The sequence below is a fragment of the Lepidochelys olivacea genome (assembly GCF_965140295.1).
Source record: "Lepidochelys olivacea isolate rLepOli2 genome assembly, chromosome: 3".
NCBI lineage: Eukaryota > Metazoa > Chordata > Testudines > Cheloniidae > Lepidochelys > Lepidochelys olivacea.
In genome coordinates this window covers 132,179,694-132,197,069 of record NC_140413.1, presented here as the reverse complement: position 1 = coordinate 132,197,069, position 17,376 = coordinate 132,179,694, and positions in this window count along the sequence as shown.

The following is a 17,376-nucleotide window of genomic DNA, read 5'->3' as shown; positions in this document are numbered from 1 at the left end:
ACTTTTCCCCCCCAGTATTTTGACTTCTTCACTGGTGTTGCAAAGGTGTAGCTTTGGCTCCTTTATTCTAACTGCTTCAGTCCAGTGTCTCCAAGAAAAGGCCTTAGATTATCCCATAGTATTAGAAACCTGTGTTCCACTTGTTTTAGAGAACAATATTTTTGTGCTGTACCCAATCAGGATCAAGATTATTTATACCTTTATTATAAATGTCATACACTTATTTATAAAATGTTATTTCTAATGTTTTACTGTCACTGTGCTCTGAACTTGTGAACAATTAGCCAAAAGAACACATTTTCAGCCCTACTTTTCAGTAGGCTTAAATTGAAATGCTTTGAGCTTCTTGGATGACAGATGCTGTAGAGGGGCAATGTATTGTAATTATTAGATAGTTAACAGACAAGTGACAGCCATGCAGCAATCTGACGAATGGGCACTGATTTAATTTGGTACTTTCTTGATAGTAAACATTAAAAATGAATAGAGATTGCAGCTTGTGAACCTATCTAATAAAATAAATGGTGACATCAAATGCATAAGCACTACTGACCCTTGCTCATTAAAATATTTCTTAGAGTGCTTACAGCCCCTTTGGTGGGCTATGCTTTTATCCTCTTATGTTAGGAATGCAGCTCTTGACTCAATCATCCTGAATAAGGATTTAAAACCCACAACTTCCTTTCTACAGAAGATTAAAGCCTGATGCAAATGTCATCACATTGAAAAGCTTGGTAATACTTGATATGGCTTATATGGGGACCACACAGTATATCTATAACTAGGACAATCAATGCAAAGTTATTTGACTGCTAGCTAGTTTCTACAGGAATGAACATTTTTCGTTCTCAGGCAAATTGTTTAGTGATATTTTTAGGGCGTCATATGCACTGTCTGGCTTATTGATTATTCAGGTCTCAGGGCTGGAGGATGAATCACCATGTCTCCTAACAAGAAAAAAAGTGACTGATGTGTGTAACGTGATTGCCAAATGTGATATATTCCCTGCTTGTTGCTGGTCCTCTGGGAGGTTAAGTGCCTAGTACACCTAGCAGTTCTTAGGTGATCCTTTAGCTCAGGGGGTAGAGGATTGTGCTTAGCTACTGAAGAGCCTCAGTTCTATTCCTGCTCAGAACCCATGGGAGGAGGCGGTTGTGCCGGTTTTACAGACCACGTATTATTTCCTTTGTCGATAATAAAATTATCCTTAAAATAGCTTCTGATGTATTTTCAAGGATGAAACATTCAGGACACTAACTACAAACGATCAGTGGTTAAGGCCCCACAGAGGACTGGGTTGTCACAGCACTTACGTGGCTGTGGGGAGGGGTCCAAAGACGTAATACCCCCCTGGTGCTCTCCTGCTCAGCTCTGCTCAGAGTGTGACTTCAGCTGTAGTGGGGAGAGCAGTGGCTGCTTACCCAACTCTCCCTGCTGCAAGCAAGTGAGAGGAGGCTAGGATGTGGGAGGAGCCCTGGCTCTGCCCCACTGCTCATTGGCCTGAGTAGTTTGCTGAGTACATGTAGGGAGGAGTAAGTTGTGCCCTGAAAAGGGATGAGGTGATTTACTTCTGCCCCAGAGCAAGGTGGGAGCAGGGGAGAAATTGCAATGCTCCAAGTCTGGTCTGCTCCTGTGTGCCACCCCAGATGCAGGTCAGACTGTAACCCTGCAACCCATCTCACAGGGCCTATGAGGACCCCATTATGTTGAGTTTCGTGGGCATTTCTTTTAGGGATGGGATTTCCCCAGGAAGTCCAAAGAGACTCATTCTACCTCCTCTTCCTATCATGCATTTGATATAGTGAGTGGAGATGTCACCTGCCAGTGAGGCTTCAGATGAAGTGAGTCCTTGCGGGTTTATAGAATCTTCACCAGATGGGGGCTCACCTATGGGATTTGTAATGGGGAGTTCGTTGTGGTGGGAAGGGATGTATTTTCTTAGGAGCCGTTGACAGATAGTGAGTATTTCCTGCACTCAGCCTACAGAGTGATTACACCTGCTCTCCTCTGGGACCCTACTTTTGATGGTGACAGAACCCAGGAACAGGATTTTAAATACATTTTGAGCACACTTCTGCATTTCTTGTATTCTAGCACTGTGGGCAGCCCTGCAAGCATTTGCTGGAGCACAGACTGACAGACACATACATGCCTACCCACTTTTCATTGCATTTCTATTACATGACGAGACACAGATTCATAGATTTTAAAGCCGGACGGATCATTACGATCATATACACGAAACTCCTGTAAGAGCACAGGTCATAGAATTCCTCCCAGTGTTTCCTGCATCAGGTCCAATAATCTAGGGTTGAACTAGAGCATATCTTTTAGAAAGGGATCCAATCTTAATTTAAAGACATCAAGTGGTAAAAAATCCACCTCATCCTTTGGTGATCTGTCTCAATAGTTAATCCCCCTCCCTGTTAAATGTGTGCACCTTATTTCCAATGTGAACATTGCTGATTTCTGATTTCAGCCACTAGATCTTGTTTATACTCCAAAGTCCATTATAATATGGTACTGAATAAATATCATATGAGAGAACTGCAGCTTTTACTGGGCAACCTTTACTCCTAGTCACTCAAATGGCAACGATGAGCAATACCCCTAGGCTGCCTCTCTCTGTAGCTGTGGGATGCTTAAACTGCTGAGAAATCTTTCAAATTTACTGCTCTCGTTTATGCAGGATCTTAGCGGATCTGCCTCTGTTCCCAAGCCAATACCAAAAACTCCCTGGACTTTAATGGGTGCTAGATAAGGCTCCCTAAGAAAAAATGAAATTGTTAAGGTCATTGGTAACTTGACCGGCTTGACGGACATTTTTGCAGTTATATGTTGGCAGCAGAGTGAATACTTTAGTGATCAGGTGGCAGACTATGTCTTCCTACTATATACACACACAACTGTACCCGTTCCTTTCTGCTCTCCTCTCTTAGGGTGTGCATGGGAGCTGTCACATTTCTAATATGGCTCTGATCTATATATTGATCCTAAGTCTTTTCCTTATGCAGTCTCTGTTTCACATTTTAGCTCCAGGCTCTACATCCCCATTAGAAATGTTGTCCCACGAGATAGGAGATGCACCAGCTGATCACTGAGCAGTAAATAAAAGCCAGCCACCAATGTCTGTGATTCATTAAAAGAAAAGCAAGAACCTTCTGTGAAATGCTACATGTTTTCCACCCAGAGTTCTTAAACCCCAGATCCTGTGTGCTGGCCATAATGCTTACCAAAAAAGAACAGTAGTGCCAGATGCTTGTTTCTAGCAATACATTCATGTTGAAGAACCAGCAGTAAGAACTCATTCCAAGAGCTGCTCTTTTCACATGAATTATCTAAACTATTTTTCTCTGAGGAGTCATCATGGCCAATGTGTGGACTATCTAGAAGAATTTGTTAAAACACTTGAATAACAATAGCTTTCCTTTGTATAGCACTTTCTATCCTGTATGATCACCAAATAAGTTCTTAAAAATGTTGCAAACGGTGTCTACCAGAATCACTTCCCCCACCTTTGCACTACAGTCAGTGCTGGCATAGTCTAGAAGCTGTTTAGTAATACATAATAATGGTGTAGCTTGAGGGATGCATAGTCCAGTGGCTACCTGTAGGGAGCCAGGGTGGCTCCCCTCCAAGCCAGAGGGTAAAGATCCACCCTCTCAGCCTGAGGGGGAGGGGCCAGGTCAAGCTTTCGCCAATCCCTGGAAGGGGAAGGGTGGGACAGGAAGTACAAAGGGCGGGGCCCTCTGGCCCGTGAAGAGAGCACCAGGGAGGAAGACAGACACAGGTGGCTGGCTGCTCCCTCGCGATCCTGCTGCTGATCCAGGCGAAGCCCTGGGCAAGGAGGAGCCCGACCGGGAGGAAGGCCTATGGCAACCAGGACTGCCAGCTGCTGAATACCCAGAGGACCTGGAGGGGCCTGACTGCAGCCCAGGCCGGCGTGAGTCCGATACAGAGGGGGAGCGGGAGTGGCCCGCAGTGGAATACCCAGAGGAACTGGAGCTGCCCGCAGCGGAATACCGGAGGAGATGGAGGGACCAGAGCGGCTCTCAGCAGAATACTCGGACGAGATGGAGGGACCGGAGCTGCCCGCAGCGGAATACCCGGAGGAGATGGAGGGACCGGAGCGACCCGCCTGAGAGACCGGGTAGGAAGTAGCCCAGGGGCCGAACTATACTGTGGGGTGGGTGTGTTTGGTCAGCGGGCGCGGACGGCCCCGCTGACCCAGCAGCGGGACTTTCGCCTCCCGCCACTGTCAGGGCCCTGGGCTGGAACGCAGTGGAGTTGGGTGGGCCTGCGTTCCCCTACCGTGGCCAACCTGCCTGAGGGGCATGCTACTGACTCGTGCCGGTGCTCCCCTGCCGGAGGGGCGCGCTCCTGACTCGTGCTGGTGCTCCCCTGCCGGAGAGGCACGCTGCAGACTTGTGCTGGCTCTCCCCTGCCTGAGGGGCGCGCTGCGGACTCGTGCCGGCGCTCCCCTGCCTGAGGGGCGCGCTATTGACTCTGGCCGGCACACCTTCCCCGCTAATTCCCCAATGCCCGGAAGGTGTGGCGGAGGCCTGCCAGTGAGACCGTAGCTCTCCATTGCCCCTAGGGGATCGGAGGATTGACCGAAACCTGTCACAAGTGGTGGAGAATGCGGGCAGGCGATCCCAACCCCCGCCGAAAGCGGTTAGTGTGAGGGCGCCTCTGAAACTCCCCTACTGGAAAGATGGAGATGGAAAGGCTTATCAAGTTCCTGGCTGAGAGCCAGCAACAGCAGCAGCACCAACTCATGCAGCAGCTAGGTGCCCACCAGCAGCAGTTGCTTCAAATCCTGGGGGCCCAGTACCAGGAACAACAAACCCAGTGCTTCCAGCAGCTTGCAACCCTGTGGTCGGGCCATGGTGGTGCTCAACCGGAGCGGGCAGCCACCCCGCCCCCTCCCGCCCCACCTATCTGTCTGGCCAAGATGGGGCCTGAGGATGACCCGGAAGCCTACCTAGTGACCTTCGAGCGGGTTGCCTCAGTGGCTGGTTGGGCGCCTGACCAATGGGCGACGCTCCTCGCCCCATATCTGATGGGGCTAGCCCAGAAGGCTTACCGTGGGCTCCCAGAGGATGAGGCCCGCATTTACACTCAAGTGAAAGCAGCTATCTTGGATGCCTTCGACATTACCCCGGAAACCTTTCGGCGACGGTTTCGGGAAAAGGTCTACCCACCGGGTGCCAGACCCCGGGCGGTGGCACAGGAACTGAAGGATGCAGGTACCCGATGGCTCCAACCCGAGCGTTGAACCGCAGCTGAGGTGATGGAACAGGTCATCCTCAAACAATTCGTGCACATCCTCCCACCCCAGGGGAGGGCTTGGGTGTTATGGCTCCGGCCACAAAGTCTGAGCATGGCCGTCGCGCTTATGGAGGACTTTCTCAAGGCTGAGACCCCTATAGGACCGGCCGCCCACCCCCCAAACCCTGGACCCAATGCACAGAAACTTGAGTGGAGGGGGTCCACCTCCCAAACCAACGCACCCCACCGTACCCGACGACCAGAAGGCGGCAGGACCGAGTTTTCCTGACGGCCTGAGTCAAAACCACTCTCCGGCCCTGGACGTGTAACCCGACCACCAGGCCCCAGCCCACTCTGTGGCCCCACTGGTGCCCCCACGCGGCTGGCGTGCCCAGAGGTAGGACCTGGTTTCCGATGTGGTGAATATGGGTATCTGCAACGGGGCTGTCCTGCAATGGACTTCAACTTTGGCTTGGTATGCGCCGGGGAGCGACGGGCCCGTCTGCCCTCCGTGGCCAAACTGACAGCTCCCATGGAAGTCGCCGGGGTCCCCGTGGTGGGTCTAGTCGATTCAGGTTGTGGGCAGACTCTTGTCCGCCAGGCGCTTGTCGCGGACACCAAGCGGACCGTCGGGGAACTACGGATTCAGTGCATCCACGGAGACGTAAAATCGTACCCCATGGTGCGGGTCCCCATCACGGTGCACGGAGTAACTCAGTTAATGAATGTGGCGGTGGGGTCATCCCTCGCCTATCCAGTGATCCTGGGCCGTGACTGGCCAGACTTCGTCGAGGTGCTCCAATCCCTACCCACCAAAGAGGCGTTCGAGGGAGCCCCGCCTGAGGAGAAGACAGGACCTGACTCGAGCTCCGACCCTGGAGCTGACCCACGCCTCACCCCCAGGCAGGATGGCCTGGAAATGGCGGGTCTCCCTCCTGACCTGGTGGAGTTTAGCAGAGATCAAAGGGAGGATCCTACGCTCCAGTTTGCCTATGAGCAGCTGGCCCGGTGGATGGTGAGGTCGTGGAGGCGCAGTGCACCACCCAATGGCCCAGGTTTGAACTCAACCACGAGCGGCTCTACCGCCTTGACCGAGACCCCCAGACCCAAGAGGTCCGGACCCAACTCGTGGTCCCCTGCATCCATCGTCAGGCTGTCCTGAAGCTTGCACATGACATCCCAGCTGCTGGCCATTTAGGGCAGGAAAAAACCGTGGCCAGGGTCCTGGCCAGGTTCTTCTGGCTCGGCGTCCACCGTGAGGAGAAGGAGTATTGTGCATCGTGCCCAGACTGCCAACATGCAGCCCCGGCCGGGGTACGGAAGGCCCCCCTGGTCCCGTTACCAGTCATAGGTGTGCCATTTGAACGGGTAGCAATGAACCTGGTCAGGCCTTTCCCAAAAAACAAGGCAGGCCATCAATACATCCTCGTCCTGATGGACTATGCCACCCGCTTCCCGGAGGCCATCCCCTTAAGAAGTATCCCGGCCCGCACTATCGCTGCGGAACTCGTGAAGATCTTCACAAAGGTGGGCCTCCCACAGGAGATACTCACTGATCAAGGGACCAACTTCACGTCAAAGCTGTTCTGCCAGGTATGTGCCCTATTGGGGATTAAGAAATTGCAGACCTCGGTCTACCATCCCCAGACTGACCGATTGGTTGAGCGGTTTAACCGGACCCTGAAGGGAATGTTGCGGCGTTTCCCCACCCAGGACCTCCGCCAGTGGGACCAACTGCTCCCTCCTTTACTACTGGTGATTCGAGAAGTCCCACAGGCGTCCACGAAGTTCTCCCCGTTCGAGCTCCTCTATGGGCGGCGACCCCGCGGGGTGTTGGACCTCTTGAGGGAGACTTGGGAACACAACCCGTCCGCAACACAGGGTCTCTTGCAACATGTCTTACAACTGCACGGGTGGCTGGCGCGGGTGGGCGAGCTCGCGAGGGAGAACCTAAACACCACCCAAAGAGCCCAGGAGCAGCACTACAATCGGGGCGCCCAGGCTCGATCATTTGGGCCAGGGGACCGAGTACTCTTCCTGCTCCCCTCGGAGGAATCAAAGCTTTTTGCCCGCTGGCAGGGTCCGTATGAGGTCCTCCGCCAGGTAGGGCTGGTAACCTATGAGATTCAGCAACCTGGTCGCCGGAAGGAAAAGCAGATTTATCATGTAAACCTCTTAAAACCTTGGCAAGACCGGGAAGGGCTCCTAGTGGCCCCATATCCCCCCGAACTGGAACTGGGGCCCCAACCACCCGGGGAGTCGGATAATGGTGAACCCCAGCTAGCAGAGACACTCACCGTCGAGCAGCGAGAACAGGCACTCTGCTTAGTGAGGGCATTCCCCAAGATGTTCACCACGAAACCCGGGTGGACTACACTCACCTACCATGTGATCCAGACGGAACCCGGGGTGGTGGTCTGAGAGACAACCCGGCCATTGCCTAGGCAAATGTGGGAGGCCATAGAGGAGGAAGTCCAGGTGACATTGGAGCTGGGTGTTATTGAGCCCTCCCAGAGCGAGTGGCGGAGCCCCGTCGTCCTTGTACCGAAGCCCGATGGGAGCCGGCGGTTTTGCATTGACTTCCGGAGGGTAAACGTCATCTCAAAATTTGACGCTTATCCGATGCCTCGCGTCAATGAGCTCCTCGACTGGCTCGGGGAGGCCTTTATATCACCACTTTAGATCTCACCAAAGGGTACTGGCAGATCCCCTTGGATCCCAGGTCCAAGGAGAAGACCGCGTTTGCCACCCCTTCAGGGTTATACCATTTCACCCGGATGCCTTTTGGCCTACATGGGGCCCCAGCAACCTTCCAGCGTTTGATGGACCGGGTGTTGCAACCACACACGAAATACACAGCGGCCTACCTGGACGATGTGGTCATCTATGGCAATAACTGGGAGGAACATCTGAACCAAGTAGCGGCAGTCCTCCGGGACCTCCGCGCAGCCGGACTTATGGCCAACCCAAAAAAATGCCAAATCGGGCAGGAGGAAACCACTTACCTGGGGTACACCTTGGGCCGGGGACAGGTCCGCCCCCTCATCGGGAAGGTCCAAGCACTCCAGGAATGTCCGGTGCCGACCACGAAGAGGCAAGTACGTCAATTTTTGGGCTTAGCTGGTTATTACCAGCGGTTTGTACCCCACTTTACAAGCATTACAGCCCCGCTAACGGAGCTCTTGACCAAGGACAGTCCCCGCCGGGTGCATTGGTCCAACGAGTGCGAGAAGACCTTTCGAACTATCAAAGAACGGCTGTGTAGCGATCCAATACTCTTCAGCCCTGACTTTCATCATGACTTTATTGTCCAGACAGATGCCTCAGGTGTTGGGCTTGGGGCGGTCCTCTCTCAGGAGGTGGACGGGGAGGAACACCCGATTGTTTACCTCAGTCGGAAGCTGTTCCCCAGAGAACGGAACTACTCCGTCGTGGCGAAAGAGGCCCTAGCCGTTAAGTGGGCAGTCGATGCTCTCCGCTACTACCTCCTCGGGGCCCCCTTTATACTGGTTACGGACCATGCACCCCTGAAGTGGCTTAATAAGATGAAGGACAATAATGCCAGGCTGATGCGATGGTATCTCGCTCTGCAGCCTATGCCTTCACGATTCACCATCAGGTGGGACAAGACAACGCCAATGCGGATTTCCTATCCCTCCTCGGAGAAGGTGAGGACGCCAGCTCCGAAGATCAGGAGCTGGATTTGAGGGGTGGAGTATGTAGGGAGCCAGGGTGGCTCCCCTCCGAGCCAGAGGGTAAAGATCCACCCTCTCAGCCTGAGGGGGCGGGGTCAGGTCAAGCTTCCGCCAATCCCTGGAAGGGGAAGGGTGGGACAGGAAGTACAAAGGGCGGGGCCCTCTGCCCAGTGAAAAGAGCACCAGGGAGGGAGACAGACACAGGCGGCTGGCTGCTCCCTCGTGATCCTGCTGCTGACCCAGGCGAAGCCCTGGGCAAGGAGGAGCCCGACCGGGAGGAAGGCCTATGGCAACCAGGACTGCCAGCCGCTGAATACCCAGAGGACCTGGAGGGGCCTGACTGCAGCCCGGGCCAGCGTGAGTCCGGTACAGAGGGGGAGCGGGAGTGGCCCGCAGCAGAATACTCGGACGAGATGGAGGGACCGGAGCTGCCCGCAGCGGAATACCCGGAGGAGATGGCGGGACCGGAGCGACCCGCCTGAGAGACCGGGTAGGAAGTAGCCCAGGGGCCGAACTACACCGTGGGGTGGGTGTGTTTGGTCAGCGGGCGCGGACGGCCCTGCTGACCCAGCGGCGGGACTTTCGCCTCCCGCCACTGTCAGGGCCCTGGGCTGGAACGCAGTGGAGTTGGGTGGGCCTGCGTTCCCCTACCGTGGCCAACCTGCCTGAGGGGCGCGCTACGGACTCGTGCCGGCGCTCCCCTGCCGGAGGGGTGCGCTACTGACTATGGCCGGCACATCTTCCCCGCTAATTCCCCAACGCCCGGAAGGTGTGGCGGAGGCCTGCCAGTGAGACCATAGCTCTCCATCGCCCCTAGAGTTTCGGAGGATCGACCGAAACCTGTCACACTACCCTACAACCTAGATGAGGTTGAAGTCCTAGTTCTGTTACAGGCTTTTTGTGTGACCTTGGGCAAGTCACTAGTCTCTCTGTGTTTCAGTTTCCCATCTGTAAAATGGGGATAATGGTACTTCCCTACCTCACAGAGGTGTTGTGAGGCTAAAAATTGTGACCTGTGCAGACAGTATGTTGATGGGGCCAGATGAGTACCACAGACAATAAGTCTAAGACTGAAAGTGAAGAATACCTACCAAATGAGAATTTGGCCAGATTACTATGGGTATCATCTGGGGGTTCTGCTGTAAGTTTTCCATCTAGCTACTCCCCTGGTCCAATCTACTTAGCTTGTAAGATCTGATAAGATCACAGCCCAAAGTGCTATAGTGACAAATTGTGTAATAGTTGCCCATCGCTCTCTCGTCTTAGCATGGCCACCCTCAGGGCCTCAGAACTTGACTGCAGCCACACTCAGCTTTTTAGATGGCAACGGGACTCACAGTTGCACAGTATTACTGAAGCAAGTAGCACACTATGATTCAAAAGAGGATTAGACATGTATATGAATAGCAATAGTCTCTACAATTGCATTAGCAAGGGTCCAGTTTATGAGTGCTATCAATCTTCATGCTTCAGGGAGTAAGCCAATCTCTAGTTGGGATAAGAAAGACATTTTGCTGCATCCCATCAAAGCTATTTCCCAGGTGCATTATTGGAATTTTTGCCTTTCATTGGCACATCCCACTACGGTCACTGTTGAAAAGGGATACTGCACTGTATTGGACCATTGGTGTGCCCAGGCATGGCAATTCCTCTGTGCCGTAGCCTCTTCATATCCCAAATGTTAGGATGTTTCTATGAAGTGTCATAGCTGTGTTGGTCTCAGAATATGTGAGAGACAAAGTGAGTGAGGTAATATCTTTTTATTAGACCAAATTCTGTTGATGAGAGACAAAACTTTCAAGCTCTGCAGGGCTCTTCTTCAGGTCAGGATGTTCTTCAGGGTGTTTCTAAGCGTAGTTTTAAAATATGCATTGAAATCAAAGCTATATTATTGACTGGCTCTTCTTACAATTAAAAAAAGACAGTAAGCTCTTTGGGGCAGGGACCTTCTTTTTGTTCTGTGTTTGTCCCGCACCTAGAACAATGGGGCGGGGGGCTGGTCCGTGACTGCAGATCCTACAAATAATAATGTCAATAAATGTTGAGAACAAAAGAAGCATCAAACCATGCCACATTTTTTATATGACATGGGATGCTTTTTAATCTAGAAACAAAATATTGTTCCCCAGCTGTGACTATCTAAGCAAAGTTGCAGCCTACAGCATCTTCTAATAGCAGGGATAGAGAACAGGTTTTTTTAATGGAAACTATAAATCCACATTATGGCAGCACATTTTAAATGGAATCTTGAATGGACTCCATGCTCGGTTGTGCAGACGTTGTTCTTTTTAAGGACGGAAGCCAGATTCAAATGATGTTTTGGAGCTGCTTGAAATGGCTGCGTTCTGTAAATCCCTTGCTGAGAAAGAGGAATGTTAAGAACAGCACTAAGGATTCATTTTACCTTGGGCTGACAGACTTCAAGCTTTCCCTGAATTCCAGTGATGGACCAACCTCAAAATAATACTTCTACAGCATCTGCCATCTAAGGATCTCAAAAGCAATTGATCAACATTAACAAATGCAATCCCTGTCAGGGTATATGTCCTTGTTTTATAGCTGCAGAAACTGAATCATGCATAAAGTGATTTCTCAGGGTCACACAGAAAGTCTTTGACAGAGCCAGGGACCAAATCCAAATTGTCTGATTAACAGGCTGTTCCTGGACCAATCATCCTTCTTTTCATATAGTCTTGAAATTGGGATGGAAATCTTGTCTTACAAGCTATTCGCTACTTCCTGGTTCTCCACAGTCTAGACGTACCACAAGAAGATCCAGAAGCACAAAGTGTGGAGGCAAGTGATTTAAAAAAATAACAATATCGAACTTTCTCTCTGGTTAAGTTTTGAGCAAAGACGCAGGCCATCTCTTGTTTATCCTGTTCAGTTTGCCCCGGGATCCTCCTGAATGAATTCCAACAGGAATGCTGCCATTCAAGTCATGATTGGTCAGTCTCCTTAAAAACAGGCAGAATAAGCAGCTGCTGCTCACATCCTACCGGGTTGGAAGTGCCTTGTGGTCTCATGTAAGCACTGGGATGTACAGGTTGGCCTCGTCTCATCAATTTCAGAGGGGTAGTTAAATCATGGCCTGGTCTCTCCACCTCGGGTTGGTTGGTGGCCTCCTCGCGGTAAAGATGAACCTGGATTAAGCTGCTATGGCAAGGCTCTCCCTTTACTCAAACTTTACATCTCAGCTATATTGCAGAGCCGGACAGACAGCACCATCAGATTAACCGTGATTGGCACAGTGGGAAGTAAGTTGCTGGAAGGCTAGTGCTATAACCTATTTGCTACCAATTTCACTGCATCCAATTAAAGTGTAAATGATCCTGGGAAAATAATGGAAACACGCAGATCATTATGTAAATCAGGCTGTGCAGCTGGTTAGCTGCCAAAGGGCTCCTGTGAATCTGCATTGCCTGAAACAGCAGTGATAAACTAGTAGTATAGATTTCACACTTTTCCTCTTGCTTGTTGCCTCACATAGTGACAAAGGGGCACACAATCCTCAAAGATATTTAGGTGCTTACCTCCTGTCCAGATTAATAGGAACTATGTGCCTAAAGATCATTGAGGATCTGGGCCAAAATGAGCATCAGAAGTCACCAGTGGCTTAGCCTTTTGGGAGGTTAGGGCGATCTCTCCTTGTAGGCTTTACAGCAGAAGTGGGTTTTTAAGGAGGGCTTTTAAAAAGGGAGCAAAGCTTCAGTCATCTTTTCTGAGCACATTAACACATCAGTATCTCAGAAGTAGATGTAGAGGGATTGGTTGGGTTTTAACTCCCTGCATATGGGGGCAGGGGCGGAAGAGCCTTCCCAAAAGTGGGGGGACACGGGTGCCCACCCCCTCCGTGGATCCACCGCTGCTCCTCCTCTTCCCCCTGAGGCCCTGCCCTCCCGGCCAAGCCGGCAGCTGGAGCGTGGCCGCAGAGCCCGGGTCCCTCCACCTGCCTGAGGTGGGGATGCCTGAGAGTAGCCCCTGGCCTATGTCCCTGCCCTCCGGCCCCTGCCCAGGGCACGTGGAGGGTCCAAGGCTCTCACAGCTGTGCAGGCGGGCTCCAGGTGCCGGCCTGGCTGGAGGGGGGGGGAGAGGAGAGAGGAGAGGGAGGAGTGGAAACTGTGGCAAAATGTGGCCAGGCCAGGCCCGTGGCAGGCCAGGCCCGTTCACTTTCAAAAAGTGGGAGGGTCTTGGCACCCTGGTACCGCCCTGTTCCGGTGCCCCTGTATGGGGACTGTTTTTGCTATAGTTTGAGTCAGATATGGTGTGCCCAGACCCTGTGGTGATGGAGCTGCCTGAGAGCAATTAATCCAAAGTTAAAGCTGAAAGCTTTCTTCCCTGTAATTTATGTTAAGCTTACCTACACCAATAAAAAAGCAGAGGGAAGGGGATCTTGTGAATTTCACTGCTGTTCCAATTACTTTCTTTCCAAAGCTGTTCTTTCATCCCCTCAAAAACATCCATCTCACCATGTGTCCCTAAAATGAAAGGTGCCAGGGAAGCAGTGTGATAGGTCACAACTGAGAAAGGACCCGATTGTTCTAGGCATTGTACGAATACATTAAGAGCCAGCCCCTGCCCCCAAAGATCTTACAGACAAGGCAGGGAGCTGCTGGGGGAAAGGTGAGAGTGTTATCTCAGTTTTACGGATGGGGAGACACAGAGCAGGTCTGCACTGAAATCTTACATGGGCATTGGAAAATCCACACCTCTGAGAGACGTAGCTCTGCAGACCTAACCCTCCGAGTGCACAGTGCTAGGTCAATGGAGGAATTCTTCCACTGACCTGGCTACCGCCTCTCGGTGAGGTGGATTCACTACTGCTCGTTGCTGCAGTGACTGTCTACACTGAACTGTTACAGCTGTAGCAGTGCCACTGTAGTGTTTTAAGTGTAGACATAGCCACAGCGTGATTGAATGATTTGCCCAAGGTCACACAGGAAGTTTGTGGCAAAACCAGGAACTGAACCCAGTTATGTTCAGCCCCAGTCAGTGCCTTAGCCACCAATCCATGCATTCCTCTTCAATTAAAACTGAACTAATCAAGAATTTGACCAGGAAAAAAAGAACATCAATTACCAGTGATGTCAACAGCTGGCCAGTGGACACAAGGGTGGGGGACAGAAAATGTATGAAAAATCCCACATGGGAAAACAGCTGTGGGGAAATAATCAGGAAACCCCTAAAACAATAGAAATCTGGCTTGGTTTTGCGTTTCCTTGCCAAGCAGCATGGGTTCCTTGAACCCCTTGCAGAACAACACTGAGTTTCAAGGTGAAATGTGGTGGCTTTGGCTGTGTTTGACTGAGCATTTGGCTTTGCTGGAACCTGAAACTCAAAGCCTAACGCAGGGGAGGTAAAGGCATGTGGAAAGTGAAACAGGATTTGCATGCACACCTGCAAACCCACTGAGTTTTGCATGGTTCTAGTGCACAATATCACAAGAAGTAAATCAAGATCTACAATTATAAATGAGTCACATGGCAAAAAGAAAATTCAAAAGAATCTTCTCTGTCTTGATTCCTGTCTTTAGCATCTGCTTCTTCTTTTTCGGACACCAGTGTAGATCAGGAATCACTTCAGTGAAGTCAATAGTTACATAAAACCAAACCAGTGTAAAATAGAAAACAGTCCAGCCCTTATTTTTCATTAAAAATCAACAAGGTGGAATTCAGCATTAACTTTTTGTGTTCTGGTTGCAAATCAAATTGATCCCTAATGTCCTGCTGGATAATGCAGTTGTGTTGTAATGCAGAGAGTTTGCAGCATGTCATAACACTTGTGTTAATAAGCAGCTGGTGGCCTGAGGGCTGGATCCAGCCTGCGAGATGATTCTGTCCACCTCCTGAATGATTTTCAGCTGCTTGCATCCCCATGGGCTCCCTGCACCCCTGCTCCTCATAGTGAGGGGTTGCCATTTTTTTCCACAACAACAAGCCCCAAAAGCCCCCAGAGAAGCTCAGAATGTCAAAAAGGCAAGCCCAAGCCCATTATAACCCCCAGCCACTTAGGACATGACTTACAGGCAGTCCAGACTTCATCCGCTCTGCACCATCATCCATCCGGCTGCATTCTGTCTGAGAGGGGTCACTAGGGTGGTGTGGACCTGCCCTGGCCAGCATGATCTTGCAGACATTGTGCATGCAAGGTCATGCTGGCGGGGGTGGGGTTGTGCACATTGGAAAATGGCATCTTCCTTGTGGCACGCTCTGCAAAATGGCATCTTCCATGCAGCGGAACCTCTGTATACGGCCCATGGAGGTGCCCCAAAATTAGCATCTGGCCCACAGCATTGAAAAGTTTGGACTATCCTAAGCTATCCATTTGTGTGATCCACTTATAATCAGGGGTGAAAGTAAGGTGGTCCGGGCCAGTACGGCGTACCGGTAAAAAGTAACCTCCTGTACCGGCCTGTATCACTGACTTTAAAGCGCGTGAAAGCCGCGGATGGGGCGGGGCACAAAAGAGGCAGTGACATTAAAGCGCTGCCGTGGCAAAAGGACCCTGCTTAAAGCGTGCTGCGGCAGCACTGTAACATCCCTGCCCCTTTTGCCCCCTTGGCCGCCGATGCGGTGGGAGGGGGGACGACAAAAGGAGCAGCTACCCCAGGGCCAGCCAGAGCTCCGGGCCCTTTAAATCGCCGCTGGAGCCCCGGGCAGCATGGGCGGGCTGGCTGGGGAATGCTGACGCCCACAGCCCTGCCCCTTCGGCCCGAGGCCCCGCCCCTTTGGGGGGGGGAGAACTGCCCCCCATACCAGTAAGAGAGAAATTTTACTTTCACGCCTGCTTATAATGCAATATTGTCACATTGGGACACCCCAAAATCTGTGTCTCTCTGATTGCCCAACCCTTGCAGGACAGACTCATTGAAACCAAGAGTGTCCCAAGAATTTCAAAATAGAAAAATCTCATGAAGCTCCATGAGTAGATCAGAATGTGGGTTTCAGTGAATCCTGCCCTCTCTGACATGTTGCCAAAGGCTTAGCAAAAAGGTGCAAATTAGTACTCAACTGTCCTTGTGAGCTGCCACTTGTTTTCATTAGGTTGGCTAATCCCCACCTACCGGGGATATTATTTTCAGGCCCTTTTCCCACTGGGATGTGAAACCTTCTTGGCAACTCTCTTGAGAGACATGCTCAAATATAGTTCTTGCCGGAAAGGTGATAACTGAAACAGCTTCACATCTCTGTGTGGTTAGGGTATTGCATATTACCCTTCCCTGAGGTTTAGTGCTCAGTTGGAATTATACCAGGCACAATCAGGTCTTAGCCACACTGATCCAAGGAGCCCTGGTCCTTCCCCTGATGGGAGGTCAGACAGCCTCAAAAGAAAGTGAGAAGTCCCGCTAGCTGTGGCAGCTGAATTCCATTACTGCTGCAGCTTCCTCCCAGGCTGTTGTTAATCAGTGCCACTCCATTATTGGTTGCCAGGGTTTTTGCTCAGCAGGGATGTGTGAGCTGTGTCTCCTTTAGAGACAGAGAACTTCACGCCTGCAAATGCTCCTTGAATCCTGCCAGCTGCAGTATAACAAGGGTCTTGAAGTTGCTCCAACATGTTTCCAGTGTTGTAGAAGGCAGGACCCCCAGCCATCTGCTGAACTCTAGCTAGTTGACTCAGAACAGAGCCTCCTTGCAATAAAAGCAATATAATAAAAATAAAATGACCCTGACTATGCTAGAAAGTCAGAAATTCTTCAAGATCTATATGATTTTGTAATTGGATTTGTGTGTACCGAATAATTATTGTTCAGATTGTGGTAGAGTCCACAATGCACTAGGCACTTTCTAAACACAGAGGAAGACACATGTCCTGAGTTTTCAGCAGTGACTAGTGCTTCTGAGTATCTCCGTTTTGAGGTGCTTGACTTGAGACACCTTAAAGGAGTTTGATTTTCAGAGGCCAGGTGCTCAGCTCAGTTGGGAAGTCAGGCCTTTTTAAGGTGTCTCAAGTTGGCCACCTAAAAATTGAGTCACCTTAAATCACTAGTCACTTTTGAAAATTCATTCCATGCTTACAGCTAAAAAGACAAAGATGGTTGAGGAATGGAGGCATGGATACAACAACATACAAACAAGCTAATCAGGAGGATGAGGGGGGTCATGTCTTAGTCGTTGCAGGTGTTTGTTCAGTTTAAGTTCACCTAGCTGTCCCCTCATAATCCAAACTTATTGTCTTCTTCCCATATTGCTTCCCAGCTTCAATTCCAGAGTCCTTACACACATCCCCTCCCAGCTGGAACCCTGTAATAATAGACAAGTATGGCTGGAAGGGACCTCGAGAGGTCATCCAGTCCATCCCCAGGCCCATTGAGGCAAGGTTAAGTAAACCTAGACCATCCGTGACAGGTGTTCATCTAGCCTGTCCTTGAAAACCTCCAGTGATGGGGATTGCACAACTACTCCTGATAACT